We start from the raw sequence: 25,449 nt of genomic DNA, 5'->3' as shown, positions 1-25,449 counted from the left end.
CATGAACTAATGTACTATATGAATGATTCAGGGACCGACTTTCCACCCCTCTGATTCTTGGGAAGTAAAGGAAACCAATACCACCATGCTGACTTTCTGCCCAAACTGCCCTAGGAGACATAAAGTCTGTTCTCTCTGACCCAGCAGTCTTACATCCTGTTAACCCCTTCTGCTCAGGATAATATGAGGGTATTAAAAGGAGGGTGACATCTCAGATGCCCCCAGGTACTCAACAGGCTTCATTTAGAGAGGGGCACACCACCATTGACTTAAGGTCAAGTGTGACACTGAGAGAAAAGACTGAGTTGATCCTGGGTAAATGTGAAAAGAAGAGCTCCCTGGCATTGCTGAAGAGGAAGCTTGATGATAGTGAGGTGTGTGTGTGTGTGTGTGTGTGTGTGTGTGTGTGTGTGTGTGTGTGTGTGTGTGTGTGTGTTTTCAGAAACACCAGGGGGCGCCACTGAGAAAGTAATTGGGAAGGGCTCGCAGGAAGCGTGCCTCAGGCAACACAGAGGGTTTACCTCTGAGAAGACCAGCCTCTTCTCGGAACTCAACAAACTTACCACAGTCTACCCTAGGATAGGCACCTAGCGATGCTGCAAGAGTGTCCAGGACATGCTGCCACTCCCCCTCTCAGAATTCCAGAAGCTTTTCAGGGACAATTAACAGTCTCCCTCTTCTGAGGACAAGGGGAGGGGAACAGGGGGAAGAGGGTGGAAGAGAGGGACCAGGAGGAGAGGAGGGAGGGGACTTTGATGGGGATGTAAAGTTAATATATAAATTTAAAATAAATGTAAAAAAGAAAATAAAGGTTAGATTTTTAAAAAAAGATAATGGTTCACTAAGCTGGAAAATGGGAAAGGAGGAGGAAATTGCCACCACTATAGGAAGTGGGAGAGAAGAGGGACAAAACTTTAAATGCTTCTTGCATTCAGGAGGCTCAGGTGGCTTAGGTTTGAAGTGCACGATGCAGAAGGGCAACGAGAGAAAGCCTCAGCACCCATCAGCGAAGGAAAACCCTGAAGAATAATCAGAAAGCTGCGGGGCAATTTTAACTTCCTGTTACTGAAGAAAAGCACTGCCTCCCCCACTGCTCCTTTCTTACCTAGTAGTGGTTTTTCAACAGCATACAGCTCATTCTGTTGAACTAGAACTCCCGTGTTGAGAAGTGTTCAGTGAACTGCTACCCCGGTGTCTGACACCATCATCAGGCACGGAGCTCATCCTTTATGCCACGGTGACACCTAGCCCCACCCTCTCCCCCGGGTCTCACCTTGGCACACAGAAATTCAGTTTCTATAAAATGGCAATTCGTGTCTCTTTGAGGTCTAGCTTTTTCAAAGGTGATCCAATTACCCTCTGTCAAGCTGTTTGGGTCTCCAGACGCAAAGCCATGCCAGCGCTCCAGAGAAAACTGAGATCAGAGTCTCCCCGGCCCAGGTGTGAGGGGTAGTGGAGCCTGAGACCAGGGCTGTAATTACTGCACCATTGCTTCTGTGCACATCGCTTTGACAGTGACAAATCACATTCATTCCCGTCTCCATGCAGAGGGGGACTTATTCTCAGGTAGTGAGACTCTTTGGAGCAAAAATAACATTCATTCCTCCATAATAAATTCTCATTGGAGTGTAAAATTTATCAGAGCAGTTAATCTCTTCAAAAATCACCAATTAAAATAAAAAGCGTCTGGTTAGGCATAAAACGGAGGGCTAATGCTTAGAGGATCATGGATGTGTTTCTGATGTCCTGTTCCGTGGGTTAAACAGACACACCCAGTACTGTCTTTCTTCACATAATTTGGACACTCAGCTCCAAAGGCATGACATTAAATGTGTAAGGCACAGGCTCTGCTAAGAGTCCTCAATCATCTCTTCTGGTCCTGCCATGCAGCCCAGAAGGCCATTCTGGTTTTCTGTGTCAGCATGGTTGTAAAAAGGACTAGGCTGGACTGGCATGGTGGTAGACACCTCTAATCCCAGGATTTAGAGGCAAAGACAGGTGCATCTCAGCGATCTGGAGGCCAGTCCAATCTGCATAGATGAGGGCAGGCCTACCGTGTGAGCTCCCGCCAAAAACAAAGATGGAAAAAATAAGAAGGACTGCACCAAGTGTGGCGGCTACTTTTTACATCAACCTAAACAGAAGATAGCATCATTTTGGAAGTGGAGACGTTAATTGAGAAAATGCCCTCACCAGATTGGCCTTTGGTGGTTTTATTGATTCATGATTGAGGTGGGAGGCCCCACTTATTGTGGTCACTGCTGCCCATGGGCAGATGGTCCTGGGTTACGTAAGAAATCCGGATGAGCAAGGCAGTTGGCAGCTCTCTTCCATGGCTTCTGTGTGACCTGAGATTTATAAACTGAAATAAACCCTTTCCTCCCCAAGCTGGTTATCAACACGGCAATAGAAACCCTAACTAAGGAACATTCTCCCCTTCTGTTTGCTCAAGCACTGAACATTCAATTAGCTGAATCCCATCTGATTACCAATAAACCACCAGAAACATCCACAGGTCCTCTCAGTTCCAGAGAAAGTGGATTTGTTTTATATTTCTAAATGAAAGAAAACTGCTTTTTTTTTTTAAAAAAAAAATCACAAGTTATGCTTACAGAATATAAAATTATAAATTGTACAAGCCGAGGAAGGAATTCAAAGGAAAGTACTTTATTTCCTATGCTTTGTTAAAGTCACCTTGGCTTGGAAATTGACAGGGTCTCCCGGGGTCTGAGCTAGCCAGCCATCAGATTGTGGACCAGACAGAAAAGCACTTATTCAGTTACGTATTATCTAACTGAGGGCCTCAGGTTCAGAACCATGAGAAATTGTTCTCCGTCACTTTTAAGCCTTTAGGAACATGTTTGTTCTCACTGATTTGTATACCACTGTCAGAGTTCACTTGGAAAATGGGTTCTGCTGTGTATTTAGAAGCATATATGAATTCACAAGTTATTCACACCCATGGTCACTAGAATGGAAGACTGAGCTGTTAATTACACACAGGCAGCTGGGACCACATCTCTATGTGCTAGCCAACCAACTAAGTGGCTTAAGAGTTGAGAAACATTAATGTTACAACCATTTGAAATATTTAGATTCAGGATTTTCTTAATTATCTTTGGGAGGTCTTTGTGTTTTCAGCTTCAATCTTTTTCTCAGTTCAGATATTTTATTCTATATTCATCCAGATTTTTTTAACACTTCTGTGGGTTTCAGAAGAAAGAAAATAAGTTGGATTCCAGCTTTAAAACCATGGGACAATCACAGCCATTTCTTAAAAAAATATATATTTGAATCTCTCCTTAATGGAGATATTAAAGTAATTTTACGATTGTATGCACTTACCTTTTGCTCTCTCTCTATCTGCCTAGAATTTTCTGCCTTTTCCTTTTTGTACTTTCCCTCATTTTTCAAACAATATAAAACCCTCACTATTCATGGAATCAAATTGGGATGTTAGTTTCCCCATCACACTAAATAGAAACAGCTCTTTCCTTCAGTTGTCCACTTCCTTCATTCATGACTTTGATATTAACATGCCACACCCATGAGAGCAAACAGAAAGACAGCCTTCCCCACTGTGCCTTGAAGACATGGACTCTGACTTAGCTATTATTTGATTTGTTGTTGCAACATATTTATTTGTGTTTTAAGATAATATGCCCATTATAATATTGGAAACATATAAAACAATAAAACAGATACAGTGACAAAGCTGACCAACTCTACCTTCTCTGACATCTTTCCTTTTCAAATATTTATAATTGGTACAATCAATTTTATTATCTTTATAGATTATCCTTTCACACAGTTAAAAATCAAACAAACCTGTATCTGTACATGTCTGTGTCTATCATCTATCACTTACCTATTCTATCTTATAGCTACCTGTGTTTATCATTCTACCTATCATTTATCTACCTACCTACTGTATATGACCACATTTAAGAATTTTATGGGCTGGAGAGATGCTTCAGAGGTTAAGAGCTCTGGCTGCTCTTCCAAAGGTCCTGAGTTCAATTCCCAGCAACCACATGGTGGCTCACAACCACCTATAATGGGATCTGGTGCCCTCTTCTGGTGTACAGGGGAACAGGCAGGTAAAAACACCATATACATAATAAACAAATAAATCTTTAGAAAAAAGAATTCTATTAAAATTTTCAGTAGTAGAATATTACTTTATAACATGATTTTATCATGTCGACACACATGCTATCTCTATCTGCTACAACATTCAGTAAACATGATTATAGCATATTCTGGGGCTTTCATCCATGACAAAAGGAGTATGAGAGTTCCTGTTTAAGATTTATTTTCTATTGTTCTAAGTGTATGTCTGTGCCCTCTGTGTTTTTAGTGCCCATGGAGGGCAGAAAAGGGCATCAGATGCTTTGGAACTGGAGTTACAGAAGGTTGTGACCAGTCATGTGTGTGTTAGGAACAGAACGTAGGCTCTGTAGAAAGTCAGCCAGTGCTTTAACCTCTAGCCATCTTGCTAGGCCCATGTGCGAGTTTTCTGAAGAGAGAGTGGGTGAAAATTGTGGGGTTTTTCTATTTAGTTTTACCTGCTCTATTCCTCAATATTTCCATGCAAACTTTTTTTCCCTCTCATACCTCTTTCTTGAAATATATCATGTGTATATTGTGTGTCTTTGTATGGGAGATATTTTTATTGTCTGATTCATAATATATGTATTATATGTTATTAATTATATTAATACATATTAGATACTTCCTAGTGTAGTACCAGCATATCTATCTATCTATCTATCTATCTATCTATCTATCTATATCTGTATACATACATACACACACACAGCATATATGTGCCATATATATGTATATATATATATATATATATATATATATATATATATATGTATATATATATATGTATATATATATATGTGTATGTATATATATTTTATGGGTTTAATTCCCAAAGTAGGATTTCTGGTTTAGGCAAGTCCGTTGGTCCCCAGTGTGGGTAAACATCATATGATTCACGGAGGACTCTAGTAGAACAGAAAGGCAGAAGAAAGCACATTTCTCTCTAGCAACTGGTGTTCCTCCCTGATTCTCACACTGTCAGCTCTCATGTCATGGAGCCACACTATGGCTTCCCTATGTCACTCCTCTGCGAGCGATGTCAGTAAATGTCATGTCATCACATACTCTTATTATCATCTAAAGATTTCAATAGCAAAAAGGTCAATACCCTTGGGCCAGAAGTTTGTCGTAGGAAAGCATTGGTCTCAATGACCTGTGGTAGTGTAGGAGAGAGAGAGACCACTGGTCAGGTCATAGATATAAAGTAGAAAGTAGCAATAGTAATACTAAAGGAGGCTCTTTTACATTTTATAAGAATTACTCTGTAGATAGACAGGTGTGAATTGCTGCGGGTTTATGCTCAAGGGTTTTCTTTAAATGAGCCCCTGCACTTCTCAGTCAAACGTAACTGTGCCCAAGTGATTTGCATTTTCGATGATTTAAAAATAAAGGCAGAAGGCAAAAATACTATAACATGCATGAATAACTATATATTAGTGCAAAATACCTGTGATGGATATAAACTACCATGATTTCAGACCTATGGTTTGTGCTCTATATTACAATTTATAATAAATTTAATAAGAATTATTTGAAGTACTTCAACAGTAATGCCCTTGATACAATTTATTGTTGTATAAAGCTACCCTCGTTTCTTCCCATGCTCCCTTTTCTTCCCTCTCTCTTATACTCTTCCTTTCTCTATTAATGATTATGTATTCTTGCCAATAAAGTTTATGTTCAGCAAGAGATAATCAATGTTATCAGGGAAAAATGAGATCATTCTATTCCAAAGCCAAGACAATTTTTATTTTTGTGCCCAGAGGGTAGACTATGAGCACCACAATGGTAACCATGGATCCTAGGGAATAATTCAATGCTTTTTAAAGAAGAAAGAAGCCTATTATGGAAATAAACAATGTATTTCAGCATCACAAAATGGGTCTCAAGGATGAAGAGATTTTTACATTCCCTTTTGCCTCAAACGTAGTAATGTTTTAACACACTGTCTTGATATCTGTAGATGTGTCTGATTTTCAAAATTAATGACAACTTAGAGTGAGTAGGTACTTTTCCCTGACTAAGTATTTCTTCACGTATGAGCTCCAGCAACTGAGGAATGTACCTTGTCACAAGCCTTTAAGTTACTGCGGTCCTGTTCCCTCCTCTGATGGGGTAGCATGTGCTTGGACTTCCCCCTGCACTACACATATGAAACATTCCTTGCCATGGCGTTTGTGAATTCTAGAAGTGTGTGATTCATGGACTGCTATAAGTGGCAAGGCACATGAGAGTTTACGTGCCTAAAAATAACACCAGTAATTACAGCCTTGAGAAAAGAAAAAGCTAGAGTCACACAGGATCCAATATCTTTCTTGTGAAAGATGCCACCTTACTCTTCTGAGGAAAGGGGACAGCAGTGCACCTGTCTAGTTATCAGACAGTCACGGGAGATGCTATGGAGTGTGTGAGGTCATAGGGCACTGGTAGGAGATGCTGCTGTGCTTTGCTCTGTGATCATGGCTTCTAACCCAGAACTATAAGAGCAACTAAACATTTTTTTTAAGTTGCCTTGGTCATGGTGTTTTGTCACATCAATAGAAAAGTAACAAAAATAGAAGTTGACATAGCCAGGAAGAAATTGTTTGTCCTTTGTTTCTAACTGAGAAATCTGAGTTAAGGCACCAAGTCTATCACCATGTGTTCTCAGTCAAACTGAATTTCCAACACTGCACATTTCTCTACTTAAGATACCTATTCCAGTTACTTCATGTTGTTTCTGTAAGAATTTGGTTCCATACTACTAGTCAGTAGAAATGCTTCATGGGAGAAGCATTACTCAAGCAGCTGCACTTGGTAATAACAGACAGTACCAATAGAAACATTCTCAGGAACGCACTTGAAAGAAATGAGAATATAGATCTGAGATCACTCAACAGCCACTTATGTAGCTAAGGGAGGGGTCCCCCTTTGTGATATATCCCTGCCTTCCACCCCAAGCCCAGTCATTTGTTTGCTGGGAAGCCTATAGCTGCACAAAGCTTCTGGGGTCCCGGAAACCAGTTCAGTATGCCCGCCCGGAAACCAGTTCAGTATGCCCGCCGTTATTATTGTCAAACCTTTTGCTCGTCGCAAAAGAAAACAGACCAGTGGCGGCGCTGTACTGTGTCCAGTCAATCCTCTCGCTTATTTATTTATTTATTTTTGTAAGGCTTAGAAAAACAACAGCCAGTCTGGAAACCCTAATAAATGATGGTCAGCAGCATCCAGGGAGCCACCCTTCCATTTACCTCCGAAGTCTGTCTGTTGTAGGCAGAGTGCATAGTCATCGCCTCATTGCATTGAAAAACTCCAAACATTAATGGGGCTAAGAGTGGGTTTGCAGTGGCTGGCACACTACTCTTTAGAAAAAAGAGACAAGTGAAAGAAAAAGGCTTCATGGTGATGGTGTGCACCTAAAATTCAGAACTGGAGAGGTCGAGGCCGTTATCCAACTGTCCAGAAACTCTGTGAAAACACATTCTGTTGGCTATCCTAAGAGGAAAACTGTGTCAGGATGTATTTTGGTTTACCTGGCAGAAATTGTCAGAGCAATTCACTTCACATTTTTAATGTTTTAATTTTTATTGTTATGAATCTGTCTTATGGGCTTGCTTTGTTCTCAAACAATGTGATGTAGGTTTTCCTGCACTGCAGGAATCTCTCATCTGTTTTGTCCTATGGATCTTTCTTTCAGCCATTTCTTAAATGCTTATCAGTGATTAACATTTTGAAAGTGCTTTCTTAACCTAAAAACACAATTGAACTTTCTCTTAGAATCCTAAATCCCATGTGAGTGTCCAGGCATTGTAAACAGGGCTCATTTCTTTTCAAAATTTCTCTAAATCAAAGCGATGTTTGCTGAGTAGAGAGTGAGACGTTTGGGTTGACAAGAAAGAGACTTCTCAGACAAACTGACTGACAGAAGAAAAACAATGAATAAAGTTCAATAGCTAAGAGCCTGTGACATTGATTGACAGATTCTCTTTGACATTGCCAAGGTAAACTAAAAATATATCCTGAAACAGTTTTCCTCTTAGGTCATCTAACAGAATGTGTTTTCATCGAGTTTCAGGACAGCAGCAGTCTGCTGAGTTAACAGAACTCACACTGAAGGCCAGGGTGAAAAAAAAAAAAATATATATATATATATATATATGCTGCTCTCAGTAATTGGGCCTCACCCTCCTTTAACACTACACTGCCAACAATAATGAATAAACTTTTGTAAAGAGTCTTAAATTTAGAGGTCTTTTGAGCTCGTCCATCCCCAGCCATTTTTGGAATTTGTGAGAGAAGAATTATTATTCTTTTTTATTTACTTTTAATTATGTATTCAGTGCTCTGCCTGCATGTACACATTCAGGCCAGAAGAGGGCACCAGATCTCATTATGGGTGGTTGTGAGTCACCATGTGATTGCTGGGAATTGAACTCAAGATCTTTGGAAGAGCAGGCAGTGCTCTTAACCTCTGAGGCACCTCTCCAGCCTAGAATTATGATTCTTAATGTGTGTGTGTGTGTGTGTGTGTGTGTGTGTGTGTGTGTGTGTGTGTGTGTGTGTGTGTGTGTGTGTGTGTGTGCGTGTGCATGTGTGTGTGTGTGTCCATGCATAGTGGGAGGCACATAGTGGAAGAAGAGAACCAATTCATGAAAATTATCCTCTAACCTCCTCATGCAAGGTACGGCGTGGGTACTTACATGCAGGTACAAACTCCCATGCCATGCTTGCCTTTCCTTTATTTTTAATGTGTGTTATTTTTATGAGTGTTTATATTTGCATCCATGTATGTGTGCCGTATGCATGTCTGGTGCCCACAGAGGCCAGAAAAGAGCATCAGATACCTTGGTACTGGAGTTATAAATCTTGTGAACCACCTTGTGGGTGCTAGTAACTGAACCAGGGTCCTCAGCGCTAGCAGCCAGTGTCTTAAGTGCTGAGCCCTCTCTCCCTCATGCCTGCCTTCTTAACTCTCGCGTTCAAACTCATCTACTACTAGCCCCTGGGAAGTGTGTTTCCCAGTGTGCCACTGCCAAATTGTTTTGTGGTGACCCCGGCTTCCCGCATGGCAGAAATTAGGATAAAGATGATGAATCAAATCCTTTGAAACCAATTCAGTTAAAATGCAGAGACCTGGTCCTGAGTTTAGGTGCTAAAGTACTTTATCAGCCTCTATAGGAATGAAGTGATATGGAGCTGGCAGAGGGGAACTGAGGATGTAATTACTTGTAACAGAGGAAAATTAAATCTAAGAATTAGCTGCTGTAGTATTCCTCAAGAGGAAAAGGTATCTGGGCCTGGTATTTCATTACTTTTCTCCCGTTTGCTTTTAATTCTTGCATATTACAGTTAGGTTGAAAGGTCATAAACAGAATTTAAAATTCAAATGGCTTTTATAACCAATTTAGGTTGAAGAGAAACAGAGAAAGAGAAGATTAATATGACTGTGGATTATGACTTGGGAAAATGAATAGATTACAAAGCTATCAGAAATGGAAAAACTTCGGACATTATTCTGAGAAAGAGGCTGATGCAAGCCACAGTGCATGTCCAATTGGATATTTCTATTTAGTTGTTTACTATTTGGGGTGTTTGCGTGGGTGTATCTAATGGGCACTTGGAAATACTCCTGAAGACTACAGATGGTGGTCATCAGTGCAAGAGACAGCTGAAAACACGAGCGGTGGATAAAATAGGATCAAAGAAAACATCAAAGGAGAAGGGACCAAGCTTCCAGGCAGATCTTGAGGAAACACTAAACCCCAAGTGCTAGGTTGTGGGATGGGGAAGGGGCAAAAGTCCAACTTGAAGTTTGCAAAGGAAAAATTCTAGAGGCAGGAGAGGAATTTGAATGAGAGCATGGTGTTTGGGGGATCACGGAGAATATAGTTCTCAGAGGCTGAAGTTCGGGTACGGGTGAAATCTCAGTTATCTCTATCAAGAGTGAAGTCAGGAAGGCAATGGCAGCAGGTCATGCCATTGGACTTAGTGACACACACCAGGACGACATCAATGAAATGGTGGGGAAGATGGGTGAATATAGTGGGGACTATGCCTTTACTGGCTTTCGACAGGGTCGGGTGGGTGGTTTGGCAGGAGAGTGAGTTCAAAGCACATGGCTCTGTTTTGTAAGTTTCCTGTCAAGAAGCTGCAGAAAGATGAGTATTTAGAAGGACAGAGGAGAAATGTGTATACTAACAAAGAAAAAACACTGATACAGTAAACCCCCGTTTGTTTTTGATCAGGAATTATGACCATTTGTGGTCTTTTAAGCTAACAGAAATTTTGAGGAGTAAGATATTGAAGTAATTAAGTCAGTTCCCAGTAAAAGTAGAAGTGCGGGAAATTACAGTTGTTTGGGGGGGCAATAATTTGAAAGCACAGATGTGAAACATTTCCCCCTGCCTGACTGAATAATCCTTAAGAATTGAAATGACTTTTTTTTTTTTTTTTTTTTTGGCATGAATGTAGCAAATGTACAGGACTCAAAAAGTCAGTGGCAGTTTATACGACAGAAAGCAGGTACCAAGATAGTCCAGGCTATGGGAAGAGAGATTTGAGTGGTAGAGGCATTCTAATGAACCTGGCATTGGGGAAGTAAATGGGGATAGAGCTACATGAAAGGCAGAATGTGACAGGGAAATGTAGACGGTCTTCAATCAGACTTGTGTATAAATATACCTAGTGGACACATTTTTAATTTTTAAATTATTCTTTCTTGATTGAGTCTTCATGAGAGGCAATATTTACTTACCAGAACAATGGCTTCAACAGGAATAGATATGCACACGATGTACATATGTGTATGTACTACCAATCCATGTGGATAAAGGAAGTAAATTTGGGCCATCTATGTTCACTGCCATCTATTGTCCATGATGGGTGAGATTGTTTCCTCAGGCATCCCTTGGGGGTGAGGGTACTTAGAAGTGGCGGCTTGGTTAAAGAGTAGTAACAACTTGGTTAAGCTAAATGAAGTGACAAGAAAGGGAATCTTGGTCCCATAATTGTAGGATTGTGTAATAGCATGGGCAGGATTTTAGGATTGTGTAGGATGATGTCATAGCACGTGGTGACAGCGTGTAAGTCAGAATTGGAGCCCCACCAGCTGACCCTAACCCAATGTCTGCTCTGTGTTTTGGTTATACGGTGTTATAGGAAAATTATAGGTCTGGAAAATATCTTGATATTTATAATATATCTTATATAGAAACAAAAAAAAATAATAATACTTCTGACTGCTTTGGAAATGCTGAAGGCCTCACATTGCTTCTTAAAGACAAAAGGCAGCATCCTGGCTGCTCACTTTAGCTCCTACGGGACAGTGGGTTAACAAGTTGCCAATCGTTGTAGGTCCCGTAGATAGTAAGATTAGGAGACTCTTTATGGCTCTCAGAAAGCTATTGTATCACTGTATCTCATCTAGTAAATAGCATAAGGTAGGTAGTTCATACATAAAGCATGTCTCCATCTAGAAATGTGTAGAAATTGCTATGTCCCAGTGGCACTGGCACTGGCAATCCCTTGTGGCAAAGGCAATAGCTTTGAATTAATCTTGATTTTAGACATGTACTTTAAACTGGTCTTGACAGTCTCATGGCACCTTCCCTTAACTTTCTCCCCTTGGATACAGATGGCTTGTAATTACAGTGACAGGTAGACTGGACTCACTGGAGATGAGTCAAATCTTTGTTTTCCATCCGTGATTATGGCAGTCTGGCATGCAATGTAGAGTTGAAATGTAGATTTGGGTGGATCACCTCATTAGTGATTGAAAGGTTAAGGCTTCAGAAAATTTGGACAAGCACTTCCCGACTAGATATAATTTGGGGCGCTGGAACCTAATGAGTAGAAGCCAGTCCAGGTACTAAATATGCTACCATGTACAGGACAGCCCCTTGGAACAAAGAATTGCCCAGCTCAATGTTTAAGCAGTACCAAAGGAGAAAAGAGCTTAGTTTATAAGACTTGACCCATGGGTTCCCAGTAAACCTGCCTACGCGAGCCAGCTGACTAACATTCTCTACCTAATGATTATATTAAACCAAATATAAAGCGCAGCTTAGCAGGGAAAACTCTCACCGAGTTCAGTTATTCCAGGTGTTTCTGGGAAGTATATAAAATGCTTCTAGATGATCCAATTAAACACTACAGCATTACACTATGAAAAGGTGTGTAGGGGGATGCCTCTAGTCTATTAGAACAAACAGCAACTGATACCAAAGATCAGAAATCCTTCTATTCTTTAGTATGACCTCATTTCCTCATTAACCTCTACAGCAAACCTGTGTCATTGTCATAAAAGAGTAACTAATACTCCCAGGAATACAAAACAGATACCTTTTAGTGCACATCAGCCAGCTCACCTCTTAATATGTCTATTTCTCAACCTTGAGTATATAAGATTTTTTAAAATCAACTATTCATTCTCACCTTTTCCCCCCTAGGACATCAAGAATAATCGAGTAGGGAAGGCAGGTTAATACAAACAGTTCCAAAAAGAAATAGAAAATTATGTAGTCACACCCTCCAGGTGTTAGAGGTATTTTAATGAGAATAGTTATTTATTGTTGCTGGCTTTTCTTGATTGATAGGCTTTTCCCTCAGAGGGAAAAATTCAGTAATGGAAGGAGGTGTTGAACATTTGAAACATGTCGCTATTCTGAGCTATTTTAATAATGTGTTCTGTCAAAATGAATTAAAAATAGTTGATAAATGATGTAAACACTCACGCTGCCTAAGCACACCCAGATCCACTCATACAACCACATTTTCCAGTGGCAAAATGTTGAGATTTGTAAAATATTTCATACACTTAAAGTTCAGGCTTGCAGACTAAAGTAATAGTCCCTTGCTATGTCTGGGACACTACGGCATGAGGCCATCCGCCACGCAGGGATTCTGAGTGTCCCAGATTCTTTGCAAGCTGCTCCTCTCTCCATGCCCCCTCCCCCTGCATGCCCATCGATCTCTGCTCTCCAGTGTCCTTTGATGACATTTGAAATCTCTAGCCCTGATCTCACCAAGAGTTCCAGCTTCTATATCCAGATATCTACCTGTCATCTCTACTTGAATGAATAAATGATATTCAGCCATTTCCCACCTTATAATGTCTAGTCTCCCCTCCCTGCCTCCTGCATGCCTCCCTTGCTTGTTCCCTCCTCTCCTCACTTGTGGTAAATGATGCTACCAGTGGCCCAGGGACTCAAGCCAAAAAAAAAAAAAAAAAAAATGACAGTGTAATCATTCTTGACTACTGTCCTTCAATAATATTATTTAATACATACACACAATTTTTGTAACATTAGGTTTTTTTCCTTTCTACTCTTGTGCTTGCTTTGCATTAATTTGCTATGTTTAATTCGTTGGTTTTGTATCAATTATTTAAGGCATACAATACATTTTAGGAAATATATGCATGCTGAAGTCATTAGGATAATAGAGCAAATGAACATTTCTCTCATCTCAACTAGTTATCAGCCTGTCTTCTAAACATCTAATAAAAATCTTGGTTGAAATACATTATTTTTAATTCCTATCATACCTTGGATATTTTGACGTGTTTATCCAATGTAGTTTACAACCTACTGTTCATATGCAAAGCCTGATTTATAAAAATATATAAGCCTTCATAATTATGTTTTCAAACAAAGAGATTTTTTTCTAAGTCTTTGGCTTCTGGGAACATAGTCATATTTAGTGGACATTTTGTTTCCCAAAGAGTCAAAATGCATGTTAGTAATTAGGCAGCGGTACAGCCATCCCAAAGGCCCTGAGGACCATGGGAAAACAGGAGACCTCAGAGCCACCCTAAAAGACGTCACTGCCATGAGAAGCACATCACCACCTGTGTACTTTCTGCGCGTGCACCAGTTCACATTATAAAGGGGGCTCACCCCATCCTCTCTCTCTTCCTTGTGTCTCCCTAGAGATCATCTCTGTATACCCTTCCAATAAAGGCTCCTAGATGGGTCTGCTGCGTCGCGTGATTTGTGTATCTATCATATAGTTATGGCACAAACTCCAACATTTGGTGCCAAGACTCAGAGGGCTCTTCTGGCCATTACACCCCAGCAGTGGCTTTCTGCCCATGCTGCTGAAATCCTGTGCCAATCCGCCCACTCCCATACCCACTTTGCTGCACCAGATCACTGTGTTATCACATGCTACATCTGCCAAATTAGTGAGTTCCCCTTTTGGTCGATGCGAACTCTTCTATGGGTCTGGTGAGATTGACCATTGATCATCTGGCACCTCTTTGGCACCTCTTGAGGCAGAGGAACCCCCAGCCTTGATATTTACTGGCTACAGTTGACCCTTTTCACTGACTACCAGATAGGAGCTTCCAGTGGGTCAGATTTTCCCTCTTCCAGCACGGTTTCACTCCTTTTCATTTGTATTTGAAATCCCGGTACTGGGTGATCCTGACTGCCTCGGGCTACGCCATTGCTCTCTGACCAGTGGCTGATTAGCTGCCAGTACAGATTGCATCAATCTCTGAGTCAGACTTTGCCCTTGGGATGCCTAGGACGAGTCACGGACTTCTACTCTCCCCATGGGGAAGGCCCAATGGTCCGTACCCCCAGGCACATCCTTGGGGTGCCTTCTAGAGAATTTTAAATCCCTTTGCTTAGCACCTGATTTCTGGGCCTCCAGACTTCACTTCTGGAACAAAACTTGGCCTTGGTATCCCTTAGATAAAGGATCCGAATGGCAGCTTAACAGTGTGCTACATCCAAATACTTTACAGCATCTTCTTAGCTACAGCCATCAATCTAGGAAATGGAAGGAAGTCCCCTATGTTCAGGATTTTATTTTTTTTTTCTTCTCTGATCTATTCTTCCTGCTCCCCGACTCAGCTTCTTCTAGTGTAAAGTCTCTATCTCAAGAATCCTCTACTACCTCTGACCCTGCTGATGAACCCCCACTTCTCAAGCGCCAACCCACAACAATGCAGAGTACATCCTCCCCTTCTGAAACATCCCCCGCCTCTGCTCAAGTATCTCCCCCCTCCCTTCTGGCTACTTCCTCTCTGAGTACTTCCTCTTCCTCTCCAGGTACCTCCCCTCCAGCTACTTCCTCTTCCTCTCCAGGTATCTCCCCTCTAGCTACTTCCTCTTCCTCTCCAGCTATATCCTCTCCAGCTACTCCCCTTCCTCTCATACAACAGTCTATTCTAGTCATCATCTTACCTTGGCACCCACTTTCACGCCACCAATACCCTTTAGCCCCCCACTACCCACTCTTGTTCCGCAGCAAAGCCTCCTCCTTCCCACACTCAACCTAAGCCAGCTTCAGTTCTTCCTTTGTGGGAGGTGGCCGGCATGAATGGATGAGTTAGGGTACATGTTTCTTCTCACTAACCAGACTCTCTCAGATAGAAAAGAGACCGGGGTCTTATACCTCTAATTCTTCTACTTTCATTAAAGATTTCAATATGTCACTCAGTCCTATAGTCTTACCTTCCATTACATATAAAATTTTCACTAACAACCTACTACCTGAAGAGCGCAGGCGAGTTTGGAAACAGGCAAGAATGCACGCAGATGAGGTTCAGCAGACTAATTAATGCATTGCATCTGGTCAGAGCTCAGGCGGTGCCCGATCAGGATCCACTCTGAGATTATAATACTGCAGAAGGCATTTTAGCTAGAGACCAGTTCACGACCTGCCTCCTTGCTGGTCTATGTAAGGCTGCCCTCAAGCCAGTAAATTATGAGAAACGGCAGGAGGTCATGCAGGACAAGAGCGAAAATCCATCTCAGTTGCTAGAGCGCATTACAAAAGCCCTTCTACAACATACTAATCTAGACCCTGAAAGTACAGACGGCAGACAACTCCTGATAACCTACTTCTTTCCCCACAGTTACCCTGACACGAGGACCAAACTTAAAAGGTTGAAGAGAGGACTCCTGACTCCACAGACATCAGTCTTAGTGCTGGCCTTTAAGGTGTACCATGAAAGAGACGAGAAAGCCCATAAACAAAAGCGCCAGATGCTGGCTAAAGCCGTCAGACAGGCTCCAGCAGCTACCCAAGCCCCTTGCCTCCTAGAGCCAAGGGACCACTGGGTCCCTGTTTCAAATGTGGACAAGAGGGTCACTGGGCCTGGGCTTGCCCAGATCCACAGACGCCACCAGGGCCATGCCCAAAGTGCCACCAAGAGGGGAACTGGTCTGTAGACTGCCCCTGTGTCCCCCATGACACAAGGACATCACTCCCAAATCGCCGTTCGGCCGATATCCTAGGTCTGGCCACGGATGACTGAGGGTACCCGGGTTTCCTAGGCCTGACCACTGCCATCTCTAGCGGGGAGCCATGGGTAGTCATTATGGCATCAAGCTGGCCTATCTCCTTCCTCCTGGACGCCAGAGTCACTTACTCAGTCTGAAGGAGTTCTGAGGGCCTACCTCTCCTTCTCATTTCCCTATTGTCAGAGTAGGGGGACAGCCTTACCAACCTCACCAAACTCCACCACTTAATTGCATTTTTAGAAGTGTTCCTCTCACCCACTCCATTTTAGTAAAGCCAGCTTGCCCTGTCCCCTTTTGGGGAAGTGACCTTCAAGATAAACTGGGAGCCTTTATATCTTTTGCTCCCCCAATCCACCTAACCCCAACTTTGCCTACAGCCTCTGTCTTCCTTTGCCTAAGCACCCACTCTACTAGTTCTAAAAAACACTTTCCTCTGCCAGCCTCTCAAGTGGACCCCCAAGTCTGGGACATCCTGAACCCCTCTATCGCTAGACACCATCCCCCTGTGGTCATTCAGCTACAGGGCCCTACCCGGTATGTTACCCAACCCCAATACTCAGTCTTGAGAGCTTCAGGGAACCCAAGCCTTTTGTCTCTGAGATTTTTAAGAAAAAGACCTCCTCTGCCCCACCTTCTCCCCCTTTTAATACTTCTATACTCACAGTTAAGAAGTCCAAAGGAACCGGTCCAAAACCTCCGACTTCTCCACTCTGCTGTGGTCCCACTCCACTCTGTCGTAGTTAATCCTTACACCCTTCCCTACAGATTAGCAAAACTAACAACCTCTGCTCTCCGAAATTTCTTATCTAATCTTGGCTATAGCGATTCACCTTCTAAGATCCAATTATCTACCTGCCACAACATCTATTTGGGACTAACACTTACCCCAACCCACAAAGTCATTACCTTAGATAGAAAACACCTGATCCAGTCCTTGGCAGGTCCCTCCACTAAAGAGGAGATTTTCTCTTTCCTAGGAATGGCTGGTTTCTTACACTCTTGGGTCCCTTCCTTTTCCCTTCTCATCCGGCCTCTCTATGAGGCAGCCCAAGGCTCCCTACAGGAACTCCTTCTCAAACCTGTCATCAGCCCTTTCATAGGCTCCAAAAGGCCCTTCTCCAGGTACCAACTTTATAACTCCTAGACTTAACCAGCCCGTTTTCTATGTAACAGAAGAGGAGGGATCTGCCCTTGGAATGCTAAGTCATCAGCTGAGTTCTTCCTCTGCATCTGTAGCAGATCTGTCACAGACCCTGGACCTCACCACCCAAGGATGGGCACCTTGCATACGTGCCTTAGCTGCTGCTGAGCTTCTTATTTGTGGGTCTAAAAAGGCTAGCATTTGGGTCACTCATACAGTTTTTTCTTCTCTCATCTTTAACTTATAAAGGCTTACAGATTTCACCTCCCCATCTCCCTCTAGGGTTCTCTCCCTCCAGGTGGCACTAATAGAGGACTCCACACTTACCTTCCAACCACGCCCACCTCTTAATATCTCTACTCTCCTTCCTCAACCAAATACTATTTCCCATCTTATTCCTGCCTTGAAACCTTGGACAAACTTTGCCCTGCCCTTCACACACACAAAGGAGCGCACATTGCCCCAGGCCATCCATACCTGGTACACAGAAGGCAGCTCTTTTGTACAAGAAGGAGCCTGAAAAGCTGGCCATGCCATAGTGTTGAATACTGAGGTGGTTGAGGCTCAGGCCCTCCCTGTCCATACCACTCAGCATCAGGCTGAACTTGCCCTTACTCGAGCCTTCCAATTGACACAGGGACAATCCTTAAATGTTTACACTAACTCCAGATATGTCTTTTACATCCTCCGGTCCCATGCTGCCATCTGGAAAGAGCAAGGATTACTAACAACAAAGGGAAGGAGGACCTATAACTAATGCAGACCAGATTACAGCCATGCTAGAAGCCTCCCATCTTCTCACAGATATTGGAATTGCCCACTGTCAGTAACATCAGAGTGATAGTTCTGTAATCTTCAAAGGAAACAATTGGACTGATGAGGCAGCTAGGGCTGTGGCCCTTGGAGGCCTAAACTCCTCTTATTCACTGCTAGAAATCCCCACACTTCAACCCACACAGCCCCTCTCACCTCCTGATAATCATCAAATTCTGTCCTATCTATACCAACTCTTTCATCCTAATAGCCAATCTTTATCTAACTTTGTTAAAGCCCACCTACAGCTTATTCCTGAGGACTTAAACTGCTCAAAGACTGTTACTACCTCCTGTCAGATATCAAACCCCAACTCCAGGTATCATAGCCCCCATTTTCCTACTCACAGGCTAAGGGCTTCCTCCCCAGGACTGACTGGCAATTTGATTTTACCCACATGCCCACAGTCAAATGTACTCGGTATCTGCTGGTTCTGGTGGACACTTTCTCAGGATGGGTGGAGGCCTTTCCCACTACTAACAAAAAGGCTCAGACAGTTTCTGACTGTCCCTGCATTCGGAGTCCCTGCCTCCCTCTAGTCAGACAGTGGCCTTGAGTTCACCACTCAGGTGTCCCAGACCTTATCCACAGCCCTCAGCATTCCTTGCCATTTTAATATCCCATACCACCCTCAGTCCTCAGGAAAGATAGAACGAACTATTCAATCTTTGAAAAATATTCTTATCAAACTGTCACAGGAATGTCATCTTGACTGGGTTTGCTTCCTCTTTGACCAAACAGAGAGTCATTGCAGGGGAGGACTGGACACTTATGGGGGCTGCCCATATCGGTTATGCTGGATCTACATGCCAACACAGAAGAAGCTCCTTCACCTTTACAGAAAGACCCTCTTCTTCTACATCCAGGACCCGTGGGATCCCGGAGGGGAAACAGGAATCACTGGCAAACTCTGCCACCATTACATACCTGAAATTCCAATAAGCACAATTCATATCCGGAGAAATGATGCCCCAATCACCCAGACTTATGACATGGAAAAGGTGGAGAAAGTGATTAATCACTCCTCCAAGGCTATTGCCTCTCTGACACCCCCTCTCCTAAACAATACAAACCTGTCATTTTGTCCTTTATTCCAGAATCTGACCTCAGCCTATAAGCTGTCACCCAGCCTGGCCACTTTGCAGATTGCTGGCTGTGTGTTCCTCTTTGGACCAGCTCAGAACTGCCACTGACAGCGTCTCCACTCATCCTGTCAGATAATGTCACCTCATCCTTCATTAACTGCAATAACTGTGGTATTGCCAAGACCCCCTACCTCTTTCATATAGTGACAAGTTGTTTCAAGGCATCTAGGACACGTTCTATAGGGATGTTAAGTTCCCTAGACTGCAACAAAACTCTAACACTGGATACCTCATCTCAGCCCCAAATGCCCCACTACTCACGCCACCTCGGTTCTTTGTGGTACTCGGGTCTATCATCATCCACCTGCTGGCTGGTCAGGGCTGCCTGCACACTGGTGCTTCTCTTCCCTGAGTTGGAAGTAATACATTGGAGAAGATCCTTTACCAATCCCCGTTGTGGACTCAAAAGCTGTCCATCAGGACAAGCGAGCAGTTCAAATCCTGCCCCTCCTGGCTGTTTGTTGCAGGACTCACTGCTGGTATCCGAACTGGGGGGCAGCAGGACTGGCAACTTCACTAACCCTATTATTCTCAGCCTTCTTCTCAGTTTATCCAGGACCTCCAGCAAGGGGCTCAGACATTATTAACTCTTCATGGACAAATCGACTCTTTGGCAGCAGTGGTGCTCCAAAATCAACTGGGACAAGATCTCCTCACAGCTGGAAAGGGTGGGCTTTGTTTCTTTCTCCAAGAGGAATGCTGCTTCTACGTCAACCAGTTGGGTATAGTAAAAGATACAATTCAACAACTTCAGAGAGATCTCCAGAAGCAAAGAGAACAGCTGGATGCTTCTAACCTCCACACCTTTGAGAATTCTGTATGGAAATGGGTTTTACCCTCTGATGCCCCTTCTGCTTATTTTTCTGATCTTGCTGTTTGCACCCTGCTTTATTAACTTCTTCTCTTCGTTTCTCCAACACCAGATACAAAAGATCTCTAATCAAACCTTTAATCAGTTGCTTTTACAGGGTTATGAGCCTTTGATCATAGAACCAGATGCTGACAACAATCAAGTATACCCTGATGGTGAGGATCTGCCACATCCTGAGAGAGGCCACGCCCCTAATCAGAAGGAAGTACCACATTGAACAAAGCTCCGCCCACATTCCCCCTCCTCATCACCACTCCCTTTCTGGTTCTTCATTTCTTTTTATAATAACCAAAACTGAGGAATATTAGTAATTAGGCAGTGGTACAGCCATCCCAAAGCCCCTGAGGACCATGGGAAAACAGGAAACTTCAGAGTCACCCTAAAATACTTTGCTGTCATCAGAAGCACATCACCACCAGCAGCCAGGATTCAGGTCCCCCTAGGTCACCTGTGCACTTTCTGCACATGCATCAGGTCACTTTATAAAGGGGGCTCACTCCATCATCTCTCTCTCTTCCTTATGTCTCCCCAAGACCATCTCTGTATACCCTTCCATTAAAGGCTCCTTCATGGGTCTGCCTCGTGGTGTGATTTGTATATCTACCATATAGTTATGCCGCAAACTTCAACAGTGTGTCCTCTGGGAATTTTGAATTTCCTGGTGAAGCAGATGCATAGGGTGAGGCCAGGCCACACAGACAGTTTAAAAGATTTGTGCTCCACTTCAGCAAGAACGATCTCATTTTAACAATTCTGGGAGCTGGGTTGAGAAGCAAGCCTTCCAAGAGGGTCCTTTCTTCCAGACTAATTGAAGGGCTTGAATCGTCAACCCCCTGGAAATATGTCAGACAGAAGGGAGGAAAAAAGTGGCTAGAAAACAACAAACCCCTATGGGTGAGGGCTGAGAACTATGCATACCCCCTCTTCCAAGAGGCTGCCAGCTAAAGCAGCCTTCCAGCCAGTATGAGATTCTTCCTAAGGCAAAAGTCCCTGCTTCAAAAAGGAGGTTTTGTTTTGCTCTGTTACCATTCCTTGACATTTGATGTCAAGGTGGTATTTAGCTTTTCTTTAACATTCCTCAGTGACAAAGGAATGCTATTGTGCAGAGGGACTGGACTAGGTTGTGTCACGAAGCGAAGCAGCATTTCCTCATGGTGTCTAAGGACCTTATCAAATAGCTTTAAGAGTCAGAAAGGTTTATTTTGGCTTAGAGTTTCAGCGGAAGTGGCTATCTAGGGCATGGCCATTTGGCATCATTGTTTCTAGATGAAGGCTCAGGAGGCAGGAGAGGAAGGATGGTGTAGGTGGGTGGGTAGGTCAGGGAGCCAGTAAAGAGAAAGAGAGAAGAGGTCAATGAGGAGGGGAGGGAGAGGAAGAGGGAGAAGAGAAAAGGAAGAGAAGAGAGGGAAGTAGGAAGGGAAGGATGAGGGGGAGAGGGAAAGGAAGAGGGAAAGGGAGAGAAGCGAGAAATGAGTATGCCTCTCCACACTATGCCTCCAGTGATCTTCCAAACAGGCCCCATCTCCTACGTTTTCTGCCACCTGCTATGAGCACCATCGCTAGGAACCATCCGTAAGGAAGCCTTTGGGGGGACTTTCTACATTCAAAGTATAACAAACTGTAACAAGGTTTTTCTGCAGATCTAAGTTCAATCCTGTTGAATCTTTATGCTCCACACCAAGAAGAGAGAAATAAAGGACATCATGTTTATAACTCATGCTAAAATAGTTCTTACTCTATTAGTCACATAAAAACAAGGAGGAAAGGGTGAGCCACAAAGTTAGAGGACTGTTAGTGTTCAAGGAAGTGGTGAACTGGTGGCTCCTTTCTTGCCATGTCTATCAGTCTAAAATTAATGAAAAATTGTGAGTTACTAACATACCTTTTAAAGATATGAACTAAAACATGTGTTAGAATTTGTTGCCTACAGTTCTGTAGTTGCATATTTTCTTGAACACCCTAGGCTAGATTATTCAAAGAAAAAACTTGTTGCATGGAACATTTCTTTTAAAGTTTTCTCAAGTTTCATGATGGAGTATGAATATATTTAGAGAAATGATACAAGGTAAAGGGCGGTCATCAGAGATTTTCTCATTTTTGTCATCAAGATAGAAGGCAGATCTACAGGACAGCTGTCAAATACCAACTTTTAAACATCAACCTTTTGTGGCATGTTGAAGGCTGTATTAGCTTCAGGCTGTATTAGGAGCAGCATTCCCGCCCAGTTCCTGCCTCCAGTTTCCTGCCTTGAGCTCCTGCCCTGACTTCCCTCCAGGCTGGACTGTGACCTTGATGTGCAAGCTGAAATGAATGCTTTCCCTGCTTAGCTGCTTCAGAGCAGGATGTTTGTCACAGCACCAACAACAGAGGCTTCATGTTTGCTGTAGGATAGCTGAGCCTGCCTCCTGAACAAATAACTAAACCTCATGGTTTGCTATTTGGAAACAAAAGCTGTACTGATACATGGACACTACACCTCAATAATTTCCAAGCCTGAAGCCCTTCCTCAAAAAACATTTTTTTCCCAAGTGACACCAAACCAATCTGTTGCAGATATAAAATTAGCTACTAATTGAAGTGAGAAAGAAATAGCCCAAATGGCAATCCACTTAGTGTCGAGTCTTCCAGAATAACAAAAGGATGGCAGAGCAATAAACAGAATCCCTACAGGTTCCTCGGGGGTCTGTTCTGATTGTCTGTAAATACTTTAAGGCTGGGATAGTTTCATAATGCTGATTTTTTAAATTAAACTTTAATGAAGGGATTATTTTTAACAATACTACTTTTAATCTTCCTTTAAATTACACTGTTTTTTTTCCAAGGAGGCATCTGAGGCAGGATATTACCAATAGGCTGGTTGGGAAATTACTATGTAGCTTAGAGTTCTACATCCAATCAGCGGGCAGTAGGAAGGAAGACTGAGCCACTACATGTGGCTTTGAGGTCTGAGCATGCTCATATACCTACTCCAACAAGGCCACACCTACTCCAACAAAGCCACACCCACTCCCTTGGTGGGGAAGCCTGGCAGACACACAGAGGAAGGGGAAGCCAGCTATCGAGATGAGACCTGATAGGCTGTGGTCATATGGTGTTGGAAGAAGTCCCCTTCTGACAGAGGTCTAAGGGAGGAGGAATAGGGCAGAAGAGGGAGGGAGGGTGGGAACAGAAAGATAAGAGCTAGGGGATTACAATCCAATCAGGATGTAATCTGAATAAGTTATAATAAATTGATTTAAAAATAAAAGTATCTATTCAAAGATTTTGACGCTGGACATAGTGGCACATGTGTGGAATAATGTCAACATTTCGGAGGGCAGGATAATAAGGAACTCAAGACCATCTTCAACTGTATATCAAATTAGATATCCAACTGTCCCTCAATAAAATAGAATTGAGAGAGAGAGAGAGAGAGAGAGAGAGAGAGAGACTTAAGAGTGTTGGGGTGGCCTCTGCCATGTGTGCTGTGAGACTCCACTCTGTGAACTGCTCCTTGCACTGTCTGCCAAATGTGCTCTGCTCAGTAACTTACCAAAAGTCACCCATCCCATTTTCATCTTTCTGTAGTTTTTTTTTTTCTTTTCTTTTGAAACAGATATGCCAGCACAGAACTTACCTCCGGGAATAGCTCAGAGGTGGTGCTCTCAATTTAATCAGGAGAAATACATTTCCTCACCCTTTGAAAGCACTGCCTAGTCTCCCTTCTCCTGAGGCCACAAGAGTGCGGCGATTTCAATCACAATGCAGCATTCAGCCCATAGGAGAAAGAGCGCTGCAAACACACACAATGTGGACACATATTCTAAGCCCTAAGAATTACCCAGATAGTCTATAAAAATAATTCTTGCCTAGCAGAGGCTTTCCATGTAATACAGTGCACTCAGAACATTAAAATTCATGCTTTTATACTATGGAATACCACTCAGCTATTAAAAACAAGGAAATCCTGAAATTTGCAGGCAAATGGATAGAACTAGAAATGATCATGCTGAGTGAGTTAACCCAGACCCAGAAAGATACACATGGTATATACTCACTTATAATTGGACACTAGCCCAACAGAGATGTCCCCTGAAAGTCTTCATTTAGCAAGAGATTGGGATAGAAACTAGGACTTCCTATTGGGACTCCAGGTGAGAGAGGTATGGTAGAATGAGAAAATAGAAGGATCCAGAGGGTCCTAGAAACCTACAAGAAGACCTTCAAGGCTGGCGGATCTGGACCCAGGGGGGTCAGATCAAACTACTGTACCAACCAAGGACAATGCATGCAGTAAATCTAGACCCTCTATTCAGATCTAGCCAATGGACAGCGCATTCTCCACAGCTGTGTGGAGAACAAGGACTGACTCTGAAATGAACTCTGGTGCCCCTGTTTGACCACTTCCCCTTGGTGAGGAGGCCTGGTGGCACTCAGAGGAAGGGTAAGCAGGCTACCGTGATGAGACCTGATAGGCTGTGATCATATGTTGGGGGATGAGGCCCCCTTCTTTCACAGACCTAGGGGAATAAGATGAAAGAGGGATGGAGGGGGGAACTGGAAGATAGAAGTGAGGGCATAACAATTGAGATATAATCTGAATAAATTGCTTAAATAAAAAATATAAATAAAATGAAATAAAAATAAAATTCATTTTTTTTTATTTCTTAGGTTGAGGGGGATTTCAAAATTATAGCTGTAAGTCATAAGAATGCTAGAAAATTCTTACCCAATTTTCATACCAGAAAACACCTTCTAACAGGAGTTATAAAACATATTGGAAAGAATCCAAAAGATCTATTGGATTTTGAGATTTTTTTCCCCTATACTACAGTTTTATTTCTGAATCCATGCCTGGGTCAATGTTTTAGAACATAGGTTCCTCTCCCTCCCAGCCCCCACTTTTCAGAGGAGTGAGTACATTGGTTCATGCATTTAAATGAAGCATCGATGCCAGAGCGCTCGATGATGTCTGTCCTTGTGAGCTACTCACGCATTTCTAAAAGGATACTTCGCCAACCCGTACACTTTAAGAAGTCATTGGATACTGTGAAATTTCTGTCTTAGGTGCACGCCCCGATTTCTCCCACCTCCCCAGCCCCCATCTCCCAATCCCCCCTCCTCCCGCCCCCTCCCCCATCGAGTCCCACATGC

At 42.9% G+C, this 25,449-nt stretch overlaps 1 protein-coding gene across 1 annotated transcript in view; it reads right to left on the bottom strand.

Moving 5' to 3' along the window:
- The window catches only part of Sphkap (SPHK1 interactor, AKAP domain containing), a 141,907-nt gene that overhangs the window by 56,064 nt on the left and 60,394 nt on the right, over nucleotides 1-25,449 (bottom strand). The window lies entirely within an intron of this gene.

The sequence above is a fragment of the Acomys russatus genome, chromosome 12 (assembly GCF_903995435.1).
Source record: "Acomys russatus chromosome 12, mAcoRus1.1, whole genome shotgun sequence".
Classification (NCBI taxonomy): Eukaryota; Metazoa; Chordata; class Mammalia; order Rodentia; family Muridae; genus Acomys; species Acomys russatus.
The sequence above is the reverse complement of the archived record's forward strand: the minus strand, read 5'-3'. Positions and strand labels throughout refer to the sequence as shown.